We start from the raw sequence: 22,131 nt of genomic DNA, 5'->3' as shown, positions 1-22,131 counted from the left end.
ATCAAATCTCAACACACAATAATCACCTAAAGTAGATTTTATTCTCAGGTCTGAAACTAGTTTGTTCAGTGAGTAAAAAGTTAAAGATTTTTAGAGGTCACTGGGATTTTATGGGTTTTCTTCCTAGTTTTGTGTTTGTTCATGACAATGTTATCATTGGGGAAAGGGGGTGGTTTATGTTACTTTGAGTATCTATTTTTTAATGTATTTCTTGACTCTTTAGAACTTCTTAGTCCAAACTTGTTTGTGTTTTAAGGTTTATAAAAATATTTCCCATCAAAATTATTTCTTCAATAAATATTTTGGCTTGACTAAGCAAAAATAGACATGTACAGGGGCTTATTTTTTTCCACTATATGTAATTGTATAAAAACTAAATTTCACATGCTGTTTATTTACTAAAACATTCATTCAGCCTCTGAAAATCAGACTGTGTTGGCTGTTTGTCAGTTCCCTTGAGCAGTGGCTTGAGAGATGTTACACTTTATATATGTTTTGTTTTGCTGCTTGGAAACATGAATTTTATAAGCATGTTTTTTGTAACAGGTCCTCACATGGAAGGGTTTCACAGAATCAGGATCTTTGCTGACAAGTGGTTTGAGATTTGGGATATTTACTGTAACAGATCCCAGAGGTCACAAGAAAGTTCTCTTTTTTGTAAATTTAGAACCCAGCCCAGCCCCTTGCTCGAAGAACATGAACTTTCAGAGACAGAAGTGTAGAGCTCGGCTGCAAGTTCTTTCATTCTGAGCAGAAATTGAACTGTATTTTGCTTGGTCCCAGGACATTTTCCCAAATAAGTACTTATTTTTGGAGTACAAGATGTAACCATCACTGAACCTATTCATTTTATTACCTATAGCAATTAAATTAATGACTACTGACCTTTTCAAGCACACCTTATCCCTCTTTAAAGCAATTAGGCTTTGTTTGACTTCTCACAGATTCTCCAAGGACAGTGGTACAAGTCCCCTGACCATGAATATTTTTGGTTTATGACTGCAATTTTTGTTTTCTGGATTGTGGATTCTTGCAGCAGCACTGAAGTTCTCCTTCAGCTGCAGGTCAGGCTCTTTGAGAGAACAGAAATGTCTGGTAGCAGCTTCCCTAGGACACACACCTGTGCCCACTTTCCCAAACTGCTATGTCAAGGATGGAAGAACGGGATGGAAGCTCTATGGGAATCTGACACACAGCAAGATAAGCAAATTCTTTCTCGAACTTCACCACAGGTCTGGTGTGTCTGACATCATGGAAAGTTTAGCAGCTAGGCTGAATTCTCAATGTGGATTCTAAACTCCCAGCATCTCCTGGGTCCCAGTTGTTTTTCTGTTAGTTGCTCAGGGAACCCCTTGAGGAAAGTCCCTTTAAATGGGGAAATGTGAGGCTTTAAGCTTTTCCTCAAACTGCTTGATTAGCATTCATGCAACCTAAATGTTACTTACTTAAAGGAAGACCTACATGTGTGCAATTGGTCGTGTGTTTATAGATGTGTACATACACGCTGCAGAATCTGATTTCTAAGATGATTATAACAATTCCCTTTGTTGCTATTATATTATTTTCCAGGAACACCAAAGGACTTTTAAAAGCCAAGCTACAGCTTGCAAGTTTAAAGGTACAGCAAAAAATGTAAACTTGCAACAGATAACTGAGTACAAAGGAAAACCAGAATAATCCCCAGCACATGGAAAAGAGCTCTGATACAATTCTGATTGTAGGGAAAAAGCACTCAAAGCTATTCTTCTGGTTTTCTCAAGATGGATTTATACAAATAGAATAAAAAAAAAATGGGAGAATTGGTGTTTGTTAAGTGCATAAGCATGCTCACACCAACCTTGAGACACCTGTTTCAAGGTTGGAAGATGAAAAAACAGAAGAGTTCAGAACAGAGCTTACTCCCAGCAGAGGAGTTCTGTATTTTGTTGAACAAGTACCCACATAGATTACAAAACTCTGTATCACACTGTAGGATTGTATCACAGTATAAAATCATGTGTTGACTGTGAGGAACAGTAGATCCAGGTTCAAGCAACCCCAATATTTCATCTCCCTTCTTTCTATAAACTGCTGGGTGTTGGTGGCTAAATAATTTTACATCATTCTGCTGCAGATTCCTATGTTGTTGTTTTTTTTGCTTTGGAAAATGCTTCAAGTTCTGCTAAACATAGGAACTAGGAATAAATTTGTATTATCGTTGAAGTCAGAGATACCTGTGACATTGATTTTTTAAAATGGGTCACAAGGCAATAGGAGCAAGGTTTTTCCCTGGAAATAAAAGCACCTCCAGCCAGAATTGGTGAGAAAACAAGACTAGAATTTGTGAGAAAACAAGACTGGAATTCGTGAGAAAACAGGACTAGAGATAATGCGTTTTAGGACATGTAGCCCAGTGTGTCCTGTTCCAGTGTAGCTTATTGTGCCTCTGTTGAGGACGAGCTCTTCAAAGACAGTCATATACAGACATGATTATATATAACATATATATAACATTCCCAGGAACACACCCAGGACAGCTGTGGGCCCTCACAACCGTGCTGCTTCACTTACACGGCAATGGATTTTTCCAAAGGATTTTGAAGTGACTTGCAAAGTCTCCCAAAGGTTCTGAATTAACTGTCCTTGAACCCATTTCACAGATAACCCATCCTGACCCTCACCATAAGAAAGGAGTTCGGGATCATCTTCCACCATTGTATCAGTTTAAAACTCAGGTGTATGGACTTCCCTAATTGACATGAATTCAACTCTCAGAACCAGTTCCCCTTACCTTAGAACCTTGTCAATTATATTCTCTGCAGACTAACACAGTTCTGCTAATTTTATGTGATGTTCTCAGAAGTCGTTTAAAATAACTCTTTTGTTCCATAATAATAGGGAAACTGAAAGAAACTGTGAGAATGCAGAATGTAACTAAGGAGACTGAGCTACTCCTACTTTTTGCTCTGCCTGGCCCCACTGAGGATTTATATTCAGTTTTCTTTTACTTATTTATTTTCTCTAATGAATGATCTTGATATTCTGCTACCTGGGTCCTTCCTCAGAAGGTAGCAGTGATGATTGTCATCCAATTGTTAAAGAAGTGACAAATAACAGCAGCTTGGAACAGCTCTGAATAAGGTTTAAAAAAATAAAACAATAGTAAAAAAAAAAGAGTTCTGAATAGACTCAGGATTGAAGCATAGCTGAAGTTTAGACATTGTATAAGCTTCCTTTAATTTTGGTGCAATGTCAGGAGAAATGAGAGTTCTGCTTTGCTTTAGGGACCAATTGGAGAACTTCAAACTAATCCAAAATCACGTGAGTGTCTCCTTGGCTCTCTCCAGGGTTCACAGAAGGCACTCTTACAGCCATCAAAGGACACAAAGGCAGACAAAATGTTATGGAATGGGAAATGGTGCCAGTGTGATTCTGGAATATGAGGTGGAGTTTTGAGTCAGTCTATTTAAAACACTTATCTGAGGTTACAAAGAAAGGAGGCAAACCATAATTATTTATTATTTCAGCAGTATTCTTATACCATCCGAGGAGCTATGGAATCTTGAGAAGTGCCGATTTTTCACCCTTTTTCAGAAAGCATAAATTATACCTGTTTGGTGACAGTTATTCTTACAGAGACCAGGAGCATCTTGATTTACCTTAAAAACTGTGCAATATTTTCACTCAAATACCAATATGTAAATTTTGATTATAACAATGTTAGCGGTATGCAAAAATTAATTACTTTATGAAGTGAAACTGCCCGAAGTTTCATCTAACTCAGGATGTTCCCTACGAAGGGGTTAATGTCAGCTGATTGAGAAAAAGGTGCAAGAAGTTTTGCAATGGAGAACTATGGAGCAACCTTTTTACAGAGAGGTTTTCTGTGGCTCTAACCCAAGAGGAAAACTGTAACTTCAAGGTGGACTAACAAAAAACCATAAAAATTGGTTTTATTAATTATCTATACCAGTTCTTCAGGTATTTACAGGTATTTTCAGCTAGTTAGTTTAGTTACAAACAATATTTTTGCAGCGTGTAGAAACAGATAAACTTATATCTAATAAATCCACTTATTTCTGGTGATTTGCACACTCATCCACTGAACACTAAAAACTAGGGCAGTTTATGGATCTGTGTGCCCATACAAAAAAAATTAAGATTAAAAATGAAAAAGAAATTTTAAAAATAAAGGTAATGCCTGTGCAGTAGCTTCCAGCACGGGACAGCAGAATAAACCACCCTGTTGCACACAGCAAGGTGGGATTCTTCTGACAGGTTTTAAAATGCAGCAAAACTGATTTGTCCAGTGAGATTTACAACCAAACCCACCCCACCTGGAACAACCTCCCCTCTGTAAACAACCATTTCCAATCCTCAGGATCCCTCCCCATAATAGCAGTGGAACTGTACATCAATCAAATTTCTCACTGGAGAATAAGATATAATTAAATCACAGGATCAGAAACAGGAACTATTGCAACAGTTGTATTTTTAGGTGTGCTGAAAGCATTAGCTGTGTGTAAATGTGCTATAAACACTCCTGACTGATCCAGATTCCTTACCCAAATTCCATGGATTTGAAGACGTGGCAGAGCACAAGACCTGGGGAGAGAAATTCCCTTTAGCTCTCATGAAACAGTGAATGCATAAAAATTAGAATGCAAGAAAAAAATTAGAGATTCCTAGGAGAGGATAAGATCTGAATGTGTATTTTATTTAAAAAAAAAAAAACCAACCCAAACAAAGCATGTTTAGTTATTAGAATTGGTAAAAGAATGTAAGAGAAATATAAGGAAGAAAAGCAGTATCTGTATGATAAGAACGTGCAATGGGAAAAAGGCATGCATTAGTTCATAATGATAACACTTGTAATTATGTAATTTATGATATAATTAATTCACACTACAATTGTTCTAGTCCAATAACAAAATCTCAATGCAGCTATTTTCTCAAAGAAGCAAAATGTGATTTACTATTTGCTATCAATCTCAGAACGTTATTTTTGTTCATTACACAGATTTTTTGCTGTATGATCCAGTGCTAGCTGAAAATTTTCCACAAAATCTTGTAAAATTGAGAAATTTTTCTTTGTAAAACAAGGATTTTTCTTCTTCTTCTTCTTCTTTTTTTTTTTTTTAAAATCCTTTATGGAGAGTACCTTTTTTTTGCCTGATGTGGTAAATGGTCATTCTTTTCCACACAAATGGTGTATTCCCAAAAGGATATTTTAATCTCTGCTAAGACTAAAAGCAATCTCTAACTAAAAAATATTTAAATAATTTTTAAAAATCATGCAATTTGCCTACTATAAATCTCCCTGAGATTTAATGACTAAAATATTGTGTGTAACTGCTTTTGAAATCTGTAGGCAACTTTGCAAATATCTAGTAAAAGTTGTGGTGCTCCTTAAGCACTTAGATTTAATCAGTATTTTCCAGATGGGGATGCTGGATGAATCTCTAGCCTCAAGAACACTGAAATCCCCACATGCATACAATGTGGTTCCAGAGATTTTAATAGGATAATTCCTGTCCACATTTCAGGGGTGGAACAGAAATTTCCCCATGGTTATTGGAAAGAATATTAGCAATTTGGGACAGCAATTCAAGAATAATTTATTCTAATTTCAGTAAATTTCTTATTTCGTTATTTGTAAATCTCAGGGTGATGAATTGAAGCTTTAGTGCATCATAAAGGTTATTTTAAAACAAACATTTGATTATTATAAAGCAAAGGCTTAACCACACGAGGATCTAATAGCTTTTCATAACAGACAACCTGAATAATAGCCAACCCACTTTCCTACAGTTTAATTGGCAAACCTGCTCTTTCTCTTTCTAATTAAAGGTAACCACACCTCCCTTCAGAAAGCATGACAGAAGGAACACTTTGGTTTAAATTCCAGAGAAGCAAGAATCTACCGGGGGAAGAGTTTGCAGAAAAAATATTGGCCTCTTTAACCTTTTTTTTTGGTTGTTTTTTGTTGTGCTTTGTGGGGGGTTTTGTTTATTTTATTACAGTGTATTCGAGCTGGATAGGTTTGAATTGAAAATTGGCTATAATGCTGTGGGTTGTTTCACTTTTTCCTATAAACCTATTTTGGTTACCAAGTAATCTCACCTTTCAACAAGGTATAAACATATACTGGGAAAACCCCACAGATTTAGACCAGTGACAGGAGGAAAAGTGATGCAATACTGTATCCCTACTTACTTTTCAATATTAATTAGGGTTTCAGTATGCGAGTTCTGGTGTGAAATGATTCCATTTTGGTAACATCTCTCCTGCCTGGTTTGCCTGAGGTCCCGCCTGCAAGACAGAAATCGCAATTTTTATGCTTCTTTTTTGGTTTTTTTCCCCTACTTTCTCTTTCATGCAAACCCTTCCAGAGCAGTGATGAATGCTGTGAGGAGAATATGAAAAGAACGCTCTGGAAACTTTGGCTGTGTAAGTACCTTTATAAGCAAAGCTGGGAAAATAGAAGTTCTAAGCTACAGAATTGCTACTTGTAAAGTTCCTGAGGGAAAGATCACAGAATCACAGATTTTTTTAGGGTTGGAAGGGCCCTCTGGAGATCACCCTGGCCAAGGCAGGGTCACCGGGAGCAGATGAAGCAGGAACGTGTCGAGGTGGGTTTGGAATGTCTCCAGAAAGGGAGACTCCACGGCCTCCCAGAGCAGCTGCTCCCTGCCACCCTCATGGAAAAAAGCTCTTCCTCATGTTGAGGCGGAACTTCTGGTTTAGTTTACAGTCATTTCTCCTCGTCCTGTCGCTGGGCACCGCTGACGAGTCTGCCACCATCCTCTGTCACCCCTGGGAGATATTTTTATTCATTAATGAGATCCCTCCTCAGCCTTCCCTTCCCAGACTAACCAGGCCCAGCTCCCGCAGTCTCTCCTCACACGATGATATGAAGGTATTTATTGCTTGCCAGCCTCTTGTGAGCAGCATTTTAAGGCCTGTGGCCTCTCTCCCGCCCTTTCACACTCCGCAGCCCGGAGCGCTCTCATTTGACATGGTGAGGGGGCTCTGCCTCTCCCAGCCCTGAGCTTAAACACCATTTGTGGGTTCAGTTCCGTGTCTTTCTGTTCCCATCCGGCTCTTTCAGACTTGTTTTTGGCCTGCAGGACCGGCGAGGCGACCGCGACCCCCCCGTACACCGCCCGCCCTCGCCCTTTGTTCGCTGAGGGGAGGGAGCGCGCGGGAGCGCGGGCGGGAGGAGGTAAGCGCGCGGCCGCCGCCAGCGTAAGGGGCCGAAGGGCGTTGCCCGCGCGCGAGAGCGCGCACCGCGAGGCTCCCGGGAGCGCGCACCGCCCGCCCTCCCTCCCGGCCGCGCTGGGCGGGTGCCCGGTGGAGGCGGCGGAGCCTCCGGTGAGGCTCGCGGCGGCCGGGGCTGTGCGGGGCCAGGGCGGGGCGGTGGAGCCTCCGGTGAGGGTCGGCGGGGAGCGGCGGGACCGCGCGGGTCGGCGGGCCGGGGCGGGGCGGGAGCCGAGCCGGGGTTTCCCGGGCGGGCAGCACGGGCGGGGCGGAGGGAGGAGGTGAAGGAGGGAGGTTCGCCGCGCCCAGGCTGCCGCTGCCCGATGGCTGCGGGGAGCTGAGCGGGCTGAGGAGGAGTCGAGACCCAGCGACACCCCCTCCCCCGCGGATCCCTCCTTCCCGCTCGGCTCTGCCGCCTTCCCCGGGACCCGCCGGGCGCAGCGCGGGCGGCTCCCCCGCTCCTCCTCCGCCGCCTCCTCCTCCTCCTCCGCCCCCCTTCCCTCCCCAGGCCGGCGGGACGCGGGCAGGACCGCGGGCGGCGGACGGACCGGCCCGGTTCATGAGCAGCGGCCGGGAGGGCAGGTAACCGTGTGAGGGGTGCGGGGAGGGCAGGGGTCCTTCAGAACGCGTTTCCCGCCCGCCGAAGCCCGGCCGGCCCCACCCCGGGGCCATCTTCCCTCGGCTCCCCCTCAGCCCCGCTCCTTCCCCTCCCCCGCGCTTCCTCCTCCTGCCGCACTTCTCCTTTCCCTCTCCTTTCCTCCCCTGTCCTCCCCTTCCGCCGCCGCACCGGGGGCCCCCCGGGCCGCCGCCTCCTCATCGCCCCCGTTCTCGGCGACCCTCGGTATGGCGGGGTTGGAAATAGCCCCCCTCCCCCGCGCTTCCCACCTCCTCGGGGCTCCAGCTTCCCCTAAAAAAGAAGTGTGTTTGTAGCTGGAGGAGGAGGGGAAAAAGGTGGGGGTGGGACTGATTCCCTCTCGAAGGCTTCCAGGCGAAAAGGGAGGAGACCTCGGATCTTGCGGGGTTCCATTTTTAATTGTAATTACGCTGTAGTGGTCTCTGCTAGACGGTTTTGGGGTCTTGTCTTAAGCCACAAAAGGCGAGTTTCCCGAGCGATCCAGCCGGCAGAGGGAATATTTGGAGAGAGATTCAAGGGGAAAAAGAAGCAATGGTGTGTCTGCTGTAATGGTGGAAAACTGATTAAGAGGAGCCGGGGGTGAGACAAACAGGGTAAGGCTGCTTCCAGCACCCCCAGCCAGCCAAGGGCTCGCAGATGGGGCTCATGCTGGGTGTGCTGGGCGAGGGAGGGGTAGGGAAGGTTTTGTTCTCGTTAAAACCGGAACCGAGGATGGATTCAAACCGCATATTAGTTCCCCCATGTATTATGGTGCTGCATATTTTTGTGTGCCCGTAGCAGCGATAACGAAGATCATGGAGGGTGTTTGCTACAATAGAAAGATGGAGTTTTCTCCTTGGAAATGCTGTTTAAAATATTACTTCAATTCCTAGCTTTTTATCGAAAGGCTTTCAGCTTTTTTTTTTTCTTTTTTTTTTAAATCCATGCAAGGGGTATTGGACGTGTAGGATTTTTAACAGCTTTGTAGGGAATGAAGATGTGTAAAGCCGTGCATGTAAATATGAAAGAGATGAGGCGTTTTGTTAAGAAAAAAATCTTGTCCAGAAGAAAATCAGAGTGATATAGAGGTTGTCGTAAGATGTCAATTTATCATTCCTGAAGATGAACTGAAATTTTAACGAATGTGATATTTCATTATTCTCTAACAAAGTCATGGCTGGGACTCGTTTTAAACCAGGCATCCTTTCTAGGATGTGCCGACTGCCACGTTATTATGTATTGTCTCCACGGGAGGAAATAGGAGGAAAGGACTGTAAATGTAGGGCTTAAGTGATTATTGAAACAGCTTTTGAGAATAGTTGGCTCAACTTGGAGAGGTGATTTAAGACTGAAAAATTAAACATTTTGCTGCTGTAGGATGTCTGCACCTAATCGTGAGAGATTTATCCCATATTTAAGCTGATCTGGACACAAGGATGTGAATCGAGACAAAATGCTGTCGATGTCTATGTGAAATACGTGTGAGGAAACGAAGATGATATGTTAATACCTAAATCCGTCCTAAATGTGGTAGATCAGAGTTTATTTCTCTCCCTTGTGTGCTTGAGGAGAGGAGAAGGAGAAGGGGTGATAATAGTGTAGTTGTTTTGGTGGCTGCAGATTAGCCAGGGTGTGTGTTTGATTTTCTTTTTGCTGTGAATGAATGGATCTCTCTGTGCCTGGGCCCAGTAGCTGCAACAAGATGGCGTTTGCAGCAAGGCAGCTCTCATTTTTCAACTCCTCCTCACCCCAGCTTTGCCAAACTAGATCTTATTTCGTAATTGTGTTTTAGATTTACTTTCTCGTTCTCTTTGCTTTCTTCTGTTCTGGGGTGGGGGTAGGAGGAACATTTGGAAGATTGCTGCGAGAAATCTGTGGGGTTTTTTTCTTAATTTTTGTGAGCTCCTCCAGATAGGAACTAGGTGGGAGGAGTAAATAGTTTTATTGAAATGTTCACATAGGCTCTTAACTGAATAAAGGAGTGACACAATTTTCGTTTTTACCTTGCAGTGCCTGCTTAACACCACCAAAATGTTCCTGGCTTTTATTAAGCCTGTTGCTAAAAAACAGTTTTTAATTGTAGAGCACAGGTATACAAAGACTGCTGGGCCGTGGGTCTGTGCTGGCCAGGTAATCATCAGATCAGAGCCTGTGCAGACAGGTGTCTTTCTGTGGCACAAAAGAGTCTCCTGTCTGCTTCAGAACACTCACAATTTTTAAGACTGCTGCTGACCCAGAATTACTGCCATCCTCTAGATAACTGTTCTTTTAATGGGTGGGAATAAGAAAGGCTTGGGGAATGTTAAAGCAGCTCCGTGTCTGAGAAGTAGTCTGTTTCAAAATGACATTACAAATTTTTAAAGCCTTTTATGTGTGTTTTTAGTACCTTTTAAGAAAAATGGACTTTTGATTTGTAACTTTTGTGATATTTCACTATAATGCCAAGCTCCTTTACTTTGGTAGCCTAAATAAAATAGCTTGGTTAATATTTGATATACTGGACTTAGGCTTAAAACAATACACTTCCCAGCAAGAAAAATAAGAAATGCTTGTTATGTCTCCTGTATTCAAATGACCTCCAAACCTTTGATAATATCAAACATTTTAGTAATGTTTATCTATGACTTAATATATAATCAGTTGTTTGTTAGTTTATTGTAGTAACCCAGCTGTAGCTCATTCAGAAGGAAGCTGGGAAGCAGCAGAGCTGATTTTCAGTTGAGGCTTCTGGTGCTGGTGGTTTTTTTAATTAAAAAAAAGCTGAAATTAGCTGAGTGCATTTTACTCCTTTGGTGTTTCAAGAACATTTTTTTAAAATTAAGAATACTGTCCAATAAGCTGTTAGTTCCATTTGATGTTAATGTCCTGTTAAACCTGAAATTACTTGTGCAATTTTTTTGTTACTACTACTTTGGCTTTTTAGTATGGGATCAGAAAGGAGCAGAGTGAAGTGAGATTCTGTTTTGGGTAAGATAAATTACATTTATCCTTGTTGAGTCCTTGCAGCTGCTAAGTCAGTATGTAGCAGGCATCCTAGCATGAAATCTTTGACAACATGGTAAATTAAAATTCCACAGGAAATCTTAGCAGAACAGTTTTTTAAATCACCTCCATCCCTCATGGAAATTTGGAGATGCTGTATTTGGACTTAATGAGAATTCTTGTGTAAGTAATCAATGAAGTTCTGTATAATGAGGGAGTGTATAGAATTTTGTGTAGCATTATTCTTTATATCATCCCAGAAGAAAACACTCCACAGCTATTAAAAATTTTAAAACTTGAACCATGAAACGAGTTTACTTAGAATAAGAAAATCCTTCAACTAATGCAATTTCAAGGCCCTTTAATTATCGTAGAAGTAGATATTGTGTTTGTAGGATGCCTTTTCCTGAAGTTAAGCAAGATGTTGGCTGCACTGTGTAACTTCCTGGTGCTTTGGAGGCTTCGATTTGGTCATGTGGAAAACAACTAAACTGTTTCTTCTTAAATAGTAACTTAGTTATGATTTCTCAATCCCTGTGAAACCAGATGCCAATTCATCTGAAACTTTTGTTGTTTTTGTAGATTCCTACCAGGCCTGGAGCTGTGGTTAGGGATGTTAAGCAAGTGTTAGGTTCAGCTGGTTTTATAGTTACTGCAATAAAAAATTGGAGTTGTTTGCATTCTGTGAAACCAGTGGTAGATTTGTCTCCCCTACATAGGGCTCAGCTCATGTTCTAGGCACTGAATTGGATTAAATTCTTACCGTCCATGGATTTTGCCTCTCAGCATTAGTGGATTGGTAATTGATATTCTCAATTTTAATATCCAGTTTTAGCCATATGGCACACTGTATTATCTCAGGAATGGCATTTAGCGCTGCTTTGTTACGAGCAAGCTGAAATGGGAAATTGGGCATTCCAGTGGTTGGATTACACTTAGGTGAGTTGTCTTTGGAGTCTCTAATGCCTGTGGTCATGCCAGAATTTTAGATGGGGACTTTTTTTTTTTTTTTTTTTTTTTTTTTTTAAAAGGATTTCCCTGGTTATGTGGCAAAAAAGTATAACCTTGAAAGCAGCTTGCTTGCATTAATGAAATGTTTCTTAAGCATGTGACTGAAGATAAAGTGGACATTTTTTGAAGGGAGTCTCTTGGTTGCTTCAAGTGCAGACTGAAAATGAAAAGAATACATACTCCATTCAAAATGTTTTTTTTCTCCCCACTGATAAAGTTGGAACTAGTATTAGTCAAGGTCATGATAAAAAACAAAAATACCCCCAAGCCCCTATGTTTCTATTTAACATAGTGTCTCAATTTATTATTTCTTCACAGGGTGTCCAGTGTGCTGGGGATTTTGTGAGTGTGGATTTGTTTTTCACCAAACAGAAATGTATGCAGAATCCATAGATACTTGAGCCAACTGGTAGTTGAGCAGAACATTAAGAGGTTTTTAAAAGCTTTGAGCTGGCTATGAGCAGTACCTTTACTTTAGATGCCAAAATAATCAACATAAATTGCTGTGGAAGGCTTCCTAGTACAAAAATATGGACACTCCAAGATAGGTTTTGAGGCAGAATATTGCATTTTTATTGAAGTAGTAGAGGATTTCCGAGTAGAGAGAAAGGAGATGGTTAGCCTTGGAATACAAAGGCACACTTAAAAATAATTTTATGAACATAAAAATCACGTCTTCTTGGCCTCTTTCTTTAACAGCTGACCTTCTAAAATGAGTTCTTTGTAATTAACATCTTGTAAGAGTATTCATTTGTATGAAATACTTGTCCGTTGCATTTATTAGAGAGGTGCAGAATGTGTTGTGATTTATTAGTCTCTTGGAATATAATGGAATATTTCTGCCTGTCTGGAGGGCTTGAGTGTACTGGTTACAGGGGGTGATGTTTGCCTTGCCCGGTATATTCTTAGAAATGCAGGAATTTTCTGTCTTGAACCCAGCTAGGGAGTAATGACAATATTCATGGATGCCATCTGGAAGCAGCCAAGATGTGGTGTTGCTTGCTATGTATATCTTACGCTCAGTTTTAGTGGGGGTGCTGGAATTAGATGCCTACATGGGAATTTTTCTATGTGTTAGCCAAAAAAAATACTTCTTTGGGGACATTATGGAAGTGTAATTTGTAAGGAGCCTTGGAAATAATAACTTCTTAATTCTCTCCAGGATTTTCAGCACTGGCCTAAAGTGGCAGAAAATAAGGATACATCCAGATGTTACACATTGACCTGGTTATTGATATTTGGGGGTGGAGGGGAGTGTGACAGGACACAGGAATAAGGGCTTGAGAAAGCAGTTAAAAAGCAAATGTTGAGATATTGCTGGATTTAAGTCTTGATAAAATCCAATACAAATCACTCCAGCAGGTTTAAAATAGGAATACTTCAGAAGGTGTTGCAGATGTTTAGGGGACCTGGATTGGGGTTAATGAATATGTTCCCTGTGTCAGATATTCTACAGTAATTAAGAATTGTTGAAAATAAGGTATTTTTGTCATGAAGGGAAGACCTACAGTTATTTCTGTATTTGGTGGGACTGAAGGGTTAAAATTTGATCATCTTGTGCTGTGTCTTATTTTGGAATCCTAATAATGGATAAGTGAAAATGAGGCTGAAGACCTGAGGAAGGTGATCTGAGGGAGCTTAAAGGAGACAGGCGGTAAGGTAGCTCTGTAATTGAAGGTGGTAAAGATAGGCTAAATCTTGGAATCCTTTTCATAGGTGGTGTTTAGAACTTGATGAGGGAAAAATTAGTAGCAGATAACACAGTGAAGGGAAAGAGGCTGGTTAAAAATCTAGTTGCCATTTTAATGTGAAATGTAATTCATTTCTGTAAGTAGTCTGTCTGAAACTGCTTCATTAAAAATAAGTATATTCATTTGATGAGGTAGAATATCAGCTTGTCATCTGCAATTTCTAAAGGTTCTGTGTTTAGAAGAGAAATACATTCTAGATGTTGTAAGGATTAATTCAATTGTGGACAGTTTAATATTTTTTCTGTGCATTCCTACCTTGATCAGAAGAAGGTTTGCCTACAATTTCATGCCAGTTATGTTTATCATGTTTTTTTCAGATGAGAATATTTTTGATGTCTTCTCGAAAACTGCAGTAATGCCTGCCAGCACTCCCCAAAAAAAGAAAATATTAATTATCTGTAATTAGATAGATTAGATAATTTTTTGTAGCTTTATGTAACGTGGTCCTATATTCAAAGCTATGTATAGATTTTTGTCACTATTTTAAGCTTGTTCTTTTTTTCCCCCAGCAAAGGGAAAAAAAAAAGTAAAACCAAAATACTTCTCTCTGGAAACTCAGAGCTCCATCCAACTCCATCTAAACTCCTGCATGCTGTGTATCAAAATAGGTTTCGGGAATATTTTATCAGTTCAGATATCAGTGCTGATTTGGCTCACCCTCATTGCAAAATCAAACTGTGTTGGGGATGAGGGAATAAATAAGAAATTTCAAGGCTTTCTGTATGACTTTGAAAAAGACAGCTGTGGGTGTTGGCCTTCGCTGACAGGAAGGTGATGCCTTGTCTTCCTGCCTTGTTTTGTCTTCTGTTACAGTAACCTTAATTACAGCAGCTGATGCCAGTTATTTTCTTTCTTAAAGAAAAAGAGTTTCTGTGTAACTGTTACAGGTGAGCTGTTCATTCTGTGCATCTCGATTTTCTTACTGCATTTCTGGCTTTTTTGCCTGGCTTGGATTAGATTTAGGGAACCATCTTAAAAGTCTTCTCAGGCACATGTGCTTTCTGTTTATCCTGCCATTTCAGGATGTACTAAAATCTGTCAATAAATAGAGGTTATCTAAAATTACTTGCAAAACCACGAAGTTATGTGACAAGCTGAGTGGGTTTTGTTTTATTTTTGTGAAATGTTGAAATTTCCAGCCCTGATCTGACAGAAGAATTTTTAATTGTGTGCTTCAAAGTGGAGTTTAACTTCCATGGAAACAGAAATACTCATGCCCAGTATTAATGGGGTGTTCCTTACTGTAAGGACTTTCTCACTGGCACATCTGTGCTAACATGGGATATTTTCCCAGATTTCTTTTCCTGAGGGCGACTGTGCAGGATGTTGAGCTTACAGATGTTGTTGGAGATCACATGTCCTGTTTGTATCTGTCCAGATGTGCCTTGCAAGCTCGGGGTGTTGCTGCCCTTCTGTAATCTGTGGGAAATAAGGCTTTTTCCTGGAATTGGAGAAATTGAATCTCTGGAATCACACAAACCACTTTGTATTCAGTCCAACTGTTTGGAGTTTTTTATAGGTATTTGAGGGATTTACCAAAACAAATGAGGGATAGGAGGTGGGTCAAAGCTCCAAGGTAAAACCATACAGAAGATGGTATAAATGTGCCTTTTTTTGTCGATGCAGAGATCTTAAAAGTTAATGCTTGGTTATCATCAGTAGTGAAATTTGTAAGGCCAGGCAGAAATGTTCACTCTGTCGACAGCACTGATCAGAAATCCCTGAACTTACTTCTTAGTTTGATATGTGTGCAATACTGATATTTTCTAGTAAGATCTTTGTGGTGAAACCCAGTGCAGAAAGTCTGGTTTAGTCATATGTGTGAAGTTCTGTTGTGTTTATTTAAATAATATTTGAGCTGATACATCTTGGCTAACACCAAATGGTTCAAGGTATGTTTTGAATGTAACAATGCTTGAATCTCAAAATAAAAAAGTAAACTTAGGTTTCAGTATCTAAAATACTCGAGTTTATAGCTGCATGATACAAAACTTACTACGTTTTGTTTCCAGTAAATGATGTAACAGAGCTAAACAGAGCAGGCCTACGCCTGCTTCAAGATGCTGAGAAGAAATCTGTTTATAGTCCTCTTGCATTTTATCATTTTGGTTCCCAAAACTTTGGGTTGTTTTTTTTTTTTGTTGTTTTTCAGATAGCCTAACAAATGTGTTGGGAGGTTGGTGTGGTAATTTTCTCTGTTTGTCTAGAAAAACAAAGTAGATGTGATAGTCTGCTGAAACCTTTGGTGCTTGAAATAAGCTGATACTGTACTAATTAAGGAGCTGTCTTTGTTGGAGCATATGTTTGATATTCCTGTTGCATGTTCTCTGTGAAGTGGCAGAACTCTGAAGATAGGCTGCTGTCTGTGTAACAAAGGTGGTGTCTGTACAAAGATCAGGAACGGGCTGCTTGATGCTGATGGCAGTTTAATTGTGCTGCAGGTTACCAAGTCCTGGATTTCGCTGCAGCTGTCAGATATTATCTGGCCAGCGCCTGAAAACTTACTGTGCAAGTTCCCTGCTGAAAATGCTGTGTAGTACTCAAAGAAAATAAGACTGAACAGGAACCATTTAACAAATTTAAATCTTGACAAAGTAGTGGGGTCTTCAATAGGTGCCTGAGGTGCTGGGGAGGTGGGATTTTGTGTGTGGAAACTCAAATATCATAGACACTCTGGACAGTGAGGTCAAATTGGTTTGACTTAGATTCTTCCTTTCTTCTAACTGTGGACAGTAGATGAAATTTCAGCATTTCAGGAGGTACTGAAGTTCAGCACTTCAGGAGGTGCTGTGGTTTATCCTACTGAGACACTCACAGCTGATGAAGGGTGGAGGGAGCTTGTGCAGATCTTGCCTCTGGGGCTGGAAGGTCTGGGCAGAGCGGTTACCCGGTGGGAGCACTTAGCAGCTCCAAGCAAGCACCCTGTGCTGGTGCTTATCCAGAGGGGCTGTGCTGAGGCTCTTGGGATCAGGGCAGAACCTCAGGAGCTCCAGGGCTCAAACAACTTTCTTGGCTGTTGGTTTGGCACCACTTCGGAGGTATTTTTTTCCATAGAATAGGTGGGATTGTCTTCTGATGTTTTCAGTTTTGTCTTTCTCAGTTAATTCCCTGGTGTTACTTTATTTTTTTTCTATTTATCGTGGATTCCTCTATATTTTGATCACCTAACAAGATGGATACTATCTCCAGGAATGCAACTGATACTTAAAGATTAATGCCAGAAGTTTTCAGAGGGTTAATGCAGATCCTATGGGAAGAGGAATGTCCAAGGGTGAAAGTGAGTATTTCCTGCTGTACCTTTGTGCTTTCTGCTGTGATACTGGCCCTGGGCTGTACTCTCATATCAGCACTGAGCGTTGTTGCCTTGTCTGTTCCCAAACACCACTTCTCAGTCTGATGGATTCAAGGGCTCCTGCGTTGCTCGACTTTTCAGGCTCAGCCTTGCTTTTCTTGTTCTTCCGTACCTTATTTTGTACAAACAGTACACATCAAAATACAGCAATTGGGAGAAGTCAATGAGCTACTCAGGGCATAAATCATTGCTATCAAAACTAATGGAGCTGCTTGCACATTGATTAAAGATGGGGTATGTTGATTCTGGGGCTAGAGAACAAAGTATTGCTCAGTCTGTTTTGGGTGAAAAGATTAGAGAAATCATGCCATATTTTAATCTCTACTGAGTATCTTTTATCTGCTATATGCATATAATATATTTTGTTGATTTTAAAGTCCATTGAAATACTACTTATCTTCAGACTGGTGCTGGAAAGCAGCTGTTTTTCATGGTGTAGCTAAACTTATTCTAACAGTGTTCTGTTAATCTCTTACTGAAGATCAGTGTGCTGTTTGAATACTGAATTCTTATTTCAGTGAATTAAATGTATTCTGTTTTTTATCTGGGGCTTGGATAAAGATCTTTTACACAGTTGTAAAGAATGAATATTTTGCTTTTAGCTGATCTCTGAGGCTTTGTACACTCTGTGTAGCAGAGGCACAAAGGAGCAGATGGTTTGTTCCAATGTCTTAACTCCCCTATTTTTGTTGGGGCAGATGTGACAGCAGCTGTGGTGAGAAGGTAGTTATCAACTCACGTCCAGCCTGACTCTAAGATGGGGGTTACTTTTGTTGCTTCAGTTGGATTTTTCCTTCTTATTATTTTTACTTTATAAAAGCTTAATACAGTAAAAGCTTGCTTGCTTTCTCTGAGTCGTTCCAAGGCAGAGCAGAAAGAAGAATCCCTGTTTCTGAAGCGCTCTCTCAGGGTTTGATCCTGACAGTGAAAGGCATTTTGGGTGGAACTTTTGATCTGTGTGGGGAAGCACAATTGAGATTTGATAGAATATGGACTATCTTGCTGCTCCTGGAAACACAGTGTGTTTCTCATTAGTGTTCTGAGGGCCTTGGTGCAGTGAGATATGGCAGCATGTGAGGTTCTCAGCCTGTGCCTGCATGCTCAGAAGAGGGAAATGCTTTTCAGAAGCAAAGTTCTCCATAAAAGATCACTTTAGATGTGTAAATGTCTCCCTTAGATCAAGAGTAGAGATACCCCAATTTGATTGGTTATTCATCCTTGGTTTTTAATGGCTTTACTTTTAAGGATGTAAAAAGTAGCGTTGCTAAGTGTAGCTTTCTGGAAGTTGGTTGTATTTTTTAAAAGGGTGTAGACAGGAAGCAGCTGATTCTCCTTTGAGTCAGTTGACTCTTTATTAGCTGGCATATGTAGAACGAAATGGATGATTCAGCACCAGTTGATAAAATAGTGGAGCTAAAATTTATGGAAATACAAAATACAATAATGGGGATTTCTGCTGATTTTCTGTGCTTATGCAGGCACAGAGTGTTACTGATTTCTTTTTTTTTTTTTTAATTAGTATTTTTCATGTCAATTCTGCTATTTTTGTTTCTGGGTTTTTTTGTCTTGTAAATAAGTGATCACATAGCCCATTTCCTCCTCTAATGTAATAAATATTGTAGTGAAGATCTTAATGTACCTGCTGATGTCACTGTGATGGTAATATCTGAACACGATTTTTAACAAGGTGAACATCATTCCAAGACAGATGTGTCGGCAAGCAGAGCTGAGAGAAATCCCATCCAGGCTTTTGGAACCTACTTGTTCTCTTACACTTTAATCCCTGACAGGGCAGCTGATCCACTTGATGGATTTCATTGTAATCTTCAGGATTTTGGTAACAGGAGGTGCCTCTGCCAGGTTTTGCATCTCCCCATTCATTTATTTGCCTGTGAATTCAGTGCAGTGTGATCCAGTCACATGCTGGGCTCCTCTCAGCACCTACTGGGAAATATTTGGGGAGAGCTTGAGCAGAACATCATCCTGATGGAGAAATACATCAGTCCTTGTGAGGACTTCCTGAGCATTTTTAAATCACAGAAAATGAACTGAAGGCTACTTGAAAATTGGCTTACCCAGAAGTGACTTTTAAAAGACAGTATTTGGATACTTAATGGGAATTCTCAAGAATTACATTTCTTAATAGGATTGCAATTTAGTAAGAGCATGTTTTAAATTGTGGATTAAAAACTTGTTTTGATACCTGAATAAACATGGTTTAAATGTTGACTTCTACTAAAAAGAAACAACTGTATGTATTTAGGTGTGTAAAGTGTTTTCATTTGCTGTGTAATGATTCTGTCACTGATTGTCACACTGGGACACTGTGAACTGCACCTACAGCTGTGTGCTTCCATTTCTGGCTTCTAGGAGAAAATGTTGTCTGTATGGCTTGGATTGTGAGCTGCCCCAAACCTATAGATTCAGCTGATAGACATGAGACATCACACATTTTCTGAAAAGATAATATCCTGATAACGGTGGCATTACTTGGTAATATCACAGGAATGTTGCAGTCTTACTTTAATTATTAATTATTGAAGCAAGACTGCAATATTCCTGTGGCGCGTGTGCTCTGCCCTGCTTAGGTAGACACAGATTCTTGTGGGTTTGCAGATGAAGTGAAAATACCAGTAAAAACTAGAGGTTCATGATAAAAGGGTTGAAAGAAGCAATGAAAAATGACAGTTGAAGTAAGAAACAACAATTCTGTTACTGTAAGGCTCTGCAGATGGAAGCATCTAGTAATAAATGCTTAGTCATTTCTCTGTTGGTTAATTAATAGTAATATATTCTCCTTCAGTGCTGCCTGTGTTTTGTTTGTCAGTCTGAAGGGAGATGTCTAGTAGTATGGGACAGAAAAATTGCTTGGGTTTGGATAAGGGGTTACTTTAGGAAAGTGACAATTTTCAGTGACTTTTTTTTTGATAAATGTGGCTCGAAATATATGCACAAGCAGATCCTAAGTGTTTAGTGCTTACTCTGGTTGTTTTGGGGTGTTTTTTACATTCTTTTTAAAGTGTAAGATCAGGAAGGAAGACTGCCAAAAACATCACTGGCTAGTTGGATAAAATTGATGAGGTTATGTATAAATGTGTTGCTGTTCAGAATGACTATCTGCATAGAGACAAATTTGAATAAAACCTAGAATATTGGCTTATTGTGATTTAATAAATACAAGTTTGTTGAAAACTTACACTAAATACCAGTGATTTTTGTTCTTAAAATAAGTTACCTTTCCATACATGCTTCTTATGAGGAAGTGTAAAAATGCTCTTAAATGGGAATTCCTCTGAGAGGAAGACAGAAAAGAAGAGATGTAGTTAGGAAATCTTTGGGCTCGGGCACTAAAGTACCAAGAGTTATTAATATTCGTGAACTACTTCAAAGATCTCTTAAGACCCTTCTTTTTAAAAAATGTTATTTTAAGCATTTGGCTTTAGGCATCTGTTAAACTTGTAATATCAGTTCTTTCCCTTTTTTACAGAAATTCTCTGCTGTACCTAGAATATTAAGATGATTTTTTTTTTAATAATGCACATGGCTTCCAGATGCATTTAGAAAGGATTAATGAAGTGACCTGTTACAGTCCAGATTTTTATGCTTAAATATTGCATCAGTATGATTCTTTTTTTAAATGTAGGTCATGGGATTAGCATCAGGAAATGTGAGTGTTTTGCCAACATGGGATTCTGTCTTCCATGAAGACAGCTGGAGTTTGTGCAGTGTTGGTGGCACAAGGAGACATGGACCACTTCACATCAGAGGTGTTTATTGCAGTCATGTGTCCTGCCATGATCTTAGCATTGTTGTCTGCTTGTTAGGCTGCTATTTTGAGAAAGTGGTAAACTATCCAAAAGGTTTATTTTCAAGTACTTGTTAAACAGAGGGAGGGATGACTCTTTGGAAAATCTAGGCATGCAAGCAAGAGCTGATGGATTATGCATGATTAGCATTTTGGTGACTTTCAGTAGGTGTTGTGTTGTGTTACTGTGTGGTAACAACCTCTGGCATATTGAGGAATTTGAACATTGAAGTTTAACTTTTATGGTGAATTATTCATATTCTGTAGCAGTTTTGGAGGAGACAAAAACGCACTGTTCCTCTGAGACAGTAGCTCCAATTTGGGACTTCGAATGTGAAAGCGCCTTGCTGAATTTGGGTTTTGCAAGGTCTTTCAAGGTTTCCAGATTTGTTAATATTTTGTTTCTTCCCTGAATTTTCTGAATTAAAAGCCCAATTTTATTTTTTTCTTTTTCTGAATAGTAGCAGCTGTTTATGGTGGATGGGTTTGGTCTGGGGTGTTTGTTACTTTTGTGGGGGTTTTGGATTCTGAAGTGCCAGATTGAAGCAGTGAGGCACTTGTGAATTGCCTCACCGCTTCACTGAAGGCGGTTTGGTGGAAGGCGACATTGGCTGATTAGAGGCTGTTCTGTGTAGGTCTGTTGTGCCTGCTTTTTCCTGTTGTATGTGCAGTTTAGTGTGAATGAGGTTACAGGATGAAGGAATGTGGCCAGAACTTGGAAGGACCCTAGAACTGACCTTCATTCTTTAGCCAACAATTTTCCTGTGTTCTGTGCAGCAAGGAGAACTTTTTTTATTCCAGATGTACTCTTGTAGGTCCATTGAGCAGAGTAGAAAAAGTGCACAAGTTTCTTCAGGAGGAAAACATTTCTAGAGTTCTTCTACTTGAAACAAAACACACAAAATCTCTAAAACTCTCAACATCAGTGACCCTAGAAGTGGGACCTGTTGCTCCATATTGAGCTATAGGTAATAGTGGAGCATTTGTGAAATCAGGTTGTTAAGTTGCAGCTATTTTTAGCTTGTGTAATTATCATTTTACTCGCACACTATATTGAAAATGGAAATTTGTGAGCTCTCTAGCCAGCCAATGTGGCTGCTGCAAGATGAGCATTAACACTGATCGACCTGATGCTTGTTTTGTGTGTACTTCCCACTAATATATGGAAAAATGTCTACTGAGCACAGCGACTGCTTCAGCTGGGAACTTGGCAATTCTTCAGCACAAGAAGCAGCCAATACCTCCCACAGAAACATTCAGCTGTGCTGGCCTTGCACGACACAAGTGCTTTCAGGAAGTTTTCGAAGGAGTTGTACAATCTCCTGTTGTCCCTACCAGGGTGAGCTCTTTGGCAAACCTGTTAGTAAGGTATTGCTTG

The 22,131-nt window shown here is 40.3% G+C and overlaps 1 protein-coding gene and 1 long non-coding RNA gene across 13 annotated transcripts in view; one reads left to right on the top strand and one right to left on the bottom strand.

The window, feature by feature from the left end:
* Positions 1 to 2,128: 2,128 nt before the first annotated feature.
* On the bottom strand, positions 2,129 to 8,184 carry LOC116454756. 3 transcript variants are annotated; one of them, XR_004244192.1, is made up of 4 exons: positions 6,856 to 7,348; positions 6,196 to 6,291; positions 4,545 to 4,584; positions 2,129 to 3,411 (listed from the first exon to the last, which is right to left on the bottom strand). It is a non-coding gene; the product is annotated as an uncharacterized LOC116454756 (long non-coding RNA). The 3 variants fall into 3 exon arrangements; XR_004244191.1 differs by lacking the exons at positions 2,129 to 3,411; positions 6,856 to 7,348 and adding an exon at positions 8,125 to 8,184 and having other exon boundaries at positions 3,418 to 4,584; XR_004244190.1 differs by lacking the exon at positions 2,129 to 3,411 and having other exon boundaries at positions 3,418 to 4,584.
* The window catches only part of GNB1 (G protein subunit beta 1), a 35,051-nt gene continuing 20,308 nt past the window's right edge, over positions 7,389 to 22,131 (top strand). For 7 of the 10 annotated variants that reach the window (XM_032131713.1, XM_032131725.1, XM_032131724.1 and 4 more), the window contains exon 1: positions 7,508 to 7,821. The gene's annotated coding sequence lies outside the window, so the exon portion shown is untranslated. Of the gene's footprint in view, positions 7,411 to 7,507; positions 7,822 to 8,239; positions 8,467 to 16,768; positions 16,874 to 22,131 lie in introns of those variants that run through there. The other 3 variants (XM_032131716.1, XM_032131718.1, XM_032131714.1) reach the window with 3 other exon arrangements.

The sequence above is a fragment of the Corvus moneduloides genome, chromosome 22 (assembly GCF_009650955.1).
Source record: "Corvus moneduloides isolate bCorMon1 chromosome 22, bCorMon1.pri, whole genome shotgun sequence".
In the NCBI taxonomy this organism is placed as follows: Eukaryota; Metazoa; Chordata; class Aves; order Passeriformes; family Corvidae; genus Corvus; species Corvus moneduloides.
Note: the sequence above shows the minus strand (reverse complement) of the source record. Positions and strands in the feature narration are given on the sequence as shown.